The following is a 4239-nucleotide window of genomic DNA, read 5'->3' on the forward strand; positions in this document are numbered from 1 at the left end:
TTCGTTCGCAAAATGCCGTTACTTAAAATAGTCGTTTCTCCTAAACCGTACATCGGATTCAAACGAACCACATATTAAAACGAAGCTCGTAACATGAACTATCTAATCATGGCAATGGTAAAAACCTAACAGTGAGTCCTCGGGTCCTGATGTTAAGAACAAAAACAGTCTAAAGTAAATCGGACATTACGACGGCTATGTTTACGCGATTACCAATTTTTATCCTACTCCAAATCATCCACAAACCAACCAAAATTCAACCATACAACCAAAATCCATCCTTAAATAACTACAACAGCCCCAACACCTCAAGTTTTCCAATTTATATTAATCTCAAACATGAACTAAAACTATTCTTAAGTTCATTAACTAATAACCAAGATTTACAACTCCAAAAACATCACAAAAGCAACTAATCTCTACATATTCAAACACCATGCTTCTCATGAACTATAATACTCATATTTAGCTCTTAACATTCAATAACAAAGCTAGGTTAAGAGATTATACCTTCCTTGGTGAGTAAAAGTAACTAAGGAGCTTGGAATCACCCTTGAAAGTCCTTACCAAAGCTTAATCTAAACAAAAACTCAAGAATAAAATTTCAAGTTCTTGAAAAACACTATTCACCAAGAACTTTGATGAATTGATTAGCTATGTTAAACATGGAATCTTGAGCTTAAACTTATGGCTCATCAAAGTTATGAATTATGAAAACTAAAGAAACAAACCTCTTGAATTATGAAGGTGCGTAGCTTGATTTTTGAAATTTTTCCTTTGCTTTTCATGGAAAATCCGAGAGCAATAGATGGGGGAAGAAGCGAAATGAGTTTGTTTTGGTTGCTTTTGATTTTGGTGTTTATGAAATGAATACTTTGTGGAGATTGCTTTGATAAAGTGATGACAGCACTTGGATGACCTCACCTCCAAGCCACATGTCTTTCCCTTAAGGTTTGATGATGTCACCTTCTCTTTTAACCACTTGTTTTAGCTTTTCTTGGAAGCTTCCTTCCCATTCTACTTGAATGTGCTTGTCCCTTGGTCGTTTATTTGTTTTTTGGTTCGCTTAACTCTGTTCTCTTTCGTTGTTTGAGGGATCACATCCGGGATCTTATTACTTGGGTTCCCCTAAATCTTTCTCAATATCTTATAATCCTTTAATGATCCTCTCTTATAATCCTTGAATTTAAATCCCTTTAACCATGTTACCTTATACTCAATTCTTTCGGGTCCTGGTGGATTTTCGGGAAAAATCAAAGTGTTCGGATTTGGATTCTGACGATCTTTACATACACTTATATACCACATAGAGTACTAATCATATCTCAGAAGATCAATAAAAGAACCCCTATATAGTGTGGTATGAAAAGTTTTCTTATTCAGCATAATCATCAAAACACTATTCATAAGGGATTCAAAAATTTCAAAAATTGGGGTTATTACATTTCAAGTCCATCACCAAGTCTGATAACCTTAGGATGTGAAGAGTTTTCATTATAACATAAGCATCTTCCTTTCAGAATAACTTCCACCTTAGCAGAATTCTTCAGCATAGGAATTTCTCTTCCATCACCTTCAGTAATCATTAGACTGTACTGAGAAGTCTTTGTCCCATAGATTCTCAATAGATCTCTTATAGCCTTCAAAATATATTCTGACCATCTTCTTGTAACATCAGATTTTACTTCCAGAAGATAATAAATATGTTGTAGTTCTCTGATAGACTTCTTTAATACATCAGAATCAGCTAATCTATAAGTCCTTCCATCATTGAAAAATAAGATTAATTTCTCTTTCAGATTCTCCTTATCATGAGTATCTATCACAACTTGAGAAGACAACACCTTGTCAAGGTGCCTTTGTTTGATTTGTTCATATGGGTTGTCTGTCAATATGAAAGGATCTCCTAGAGTAACCTCTACTCCTGTTTGAATCTTCTCTTCATCAGAACCTAATCCATCTCTATCTCTAGGTTGCTTGGCTTTCAACCCAAATGTAGCAAGTTGATTAATCATGAGATTGGATTTTGGTTCAACTGGAGTAGCTTTCTTCTATAACAGCTTCTTCTTATCAGCAATTGTCAATTTATTCAAATCAACTTGAGCATTGTCAGCAGTTGATGTCTTGATAGCTTGATTAAAATTTGTTGTTTCTTCTATACCTTCCTGTCCTTTATTCTGAACAACAACTTGAGCAGTGTCAGAGGTTGTTTTAGAATCATCACTTATCTTTCTTCTTTTCAGAATTTGAACAGTTTCATCTTCAACAAGATTATCATCAGATACTTGAACCATTTTACACACTGGTTTCATCAGATCTTGAGAAGTTTTCCAGTCCACTGACTTAGTTGGTTCATCAATTTTTCCTTTCCCTTTGTCTTTGGGATTACTCTCAGTCTGTGATCTAGTTTTGAACTTTGAATTTCAGAATTTGACTTTTTCTTGATCACAATGCCCTTTTCCTTTGGCCTTGGAGGTTTCTTTGCATCAGAAGCTTTAGACTTAGGATTTGTCTTCTCAGCAGCAAATCTAGCTTTTTCCTCCTTGAGAGTTTCTAAATCCATTCTTGGATTATGTTTCAGAAATAATCTTCCTGTTATCTCATCATCAAGTGTTTGGATTTTAGGATCTTTGTAATAAATAGTAGTCTGCTTCACCTTTAACTTCAGAGTTTGCAAGAACTTCTTAGAGTCTTCAGATCCTGACTGAATCAGAATATCAGAACTTGACATCAGACTTTGCTTATCACCACTTGACTTCATTCTTTGAGCATTCACATCATCATAACTTGACTTGTTCTGAATAGAAGATTTTCCTTGAACTTTCCTTTGACCTCTGCTCTTTTCAGAGTTTCCCTGGTCATCACCTTTATCATCCTTTTTCTTCAGTTCTTGAGTAGGTGAGCATTTGGACTTAACTACCTTCTCCCCCTTTTTTGGCATCATCAGGAAGTAAGAGAGAAAAAAGAAGTTTAACTGAAGATTGGATTTCATCCAATTGAGCTTTTTGAGAAGCTTGATTAACCAGAACCTCAGCAATTTGGGCTTGTTGCTTCTCTTGAGTTTTCTCAATGGCTGCGACTTTTTCAGAAATAGGTCTGATATACCTGTTATTGTCAAGCTTGAGCAGCTGATCGAGCTTATTAGCTTGTTCTCTGAGTGTATCAACCTTTTCATGAGTAGCAGTATGTAGACCTTGAAGATGTTTTGTAGACAGAGCTGTGATCTTGAGTTGTGTCTTGAAATCAGCATTTGTGAGCAACTCATCAGCTTTTGCAATATGCTCTATCAGAATTTTAGAACATGGAATAAAATCTGATTCATTCCACTTCTTGGTCCACTCAACACCTCTGTGAGTATCCTCCCAAGGAATAGGTGCTTCCTTTTCAACAAATTTCTTCACCAATTCTTCCTTGCCCAGAATAGGTACTGGAGTCTCAGCAGAAATACTATCATCAGAACTTGAGGAAGACTCATTCTGTTATGAGAGCTCAACAATGTGTGAAGCAACTGGAGATTCAGGAATTACATCATCTAAATTCTAATCAGCAGAATTTATCTCCAGAGCTGGTGTCTTTGATGTAGATGGAGCTTCCAGATAAAGAACTTCAGGTATATTTAAATTATGAATATCTATTTCAGAAATATAAGTTTGTTCTTTAGCATCATCTGTAGCTTTAATAGGAGAGACAAGAGGGGTAAGAACTGTATCATTAGCAGTGTCTTTGGCTTGAGCTGGAAGGGCTGCAATAATAATTGGTTCTTGTGAGATCAGAGATTCCTGATCCCCTTCCTTAGCTTCTTCAGTATCTTCTGATATAGCCTTATCCAAATACCTCCTTGCCTTCATTTTCTTCAATCTCCTTGCCAATGAAGGAGTTGCTTCAGCAGCATCAGAATTTACAAATTTTCTTTTCAAAGTATCAGAACTTTGATCTGCTGTTTCTTTCTGAGAAGTAACATTCTCAGCTTCAATTATCACATGTTCAGATGCATGAACTCGTGCTTCAATTATTTCCTCTTGACTCTCAGACTCATCCCTGAGAATCATCTTCCTTCTCTTTTGTGGTGGTTGAGGAACAGACTTTGTTCTCTTAGAAGGTTTGGAAGATGAAGGCCTGGTTGTTTGTGCTGATGGTTGAGAAGTCTGAGGTGTTTGTGTAGAGGTGGTAGGTGCTGATGGTTGAGGTTCTGATGGTTGGACATCAGGATATAATGCAGTGTATTTCACTTTATCATAG

The sequence above is a fragment of the Apium graveolens genome, chromosome 6 (assembly GCF_009905375.1).
Source record: "Apium graveolens cultivar Ventura chromosome 6, ASM990537v1, whole genome shotgun sequence".
NCBI lineage: Eukaryota > Viridiplantae > Streptophyta > Magnoliopsida > Apiales > Apiaceae > Apium > Apium graveolens.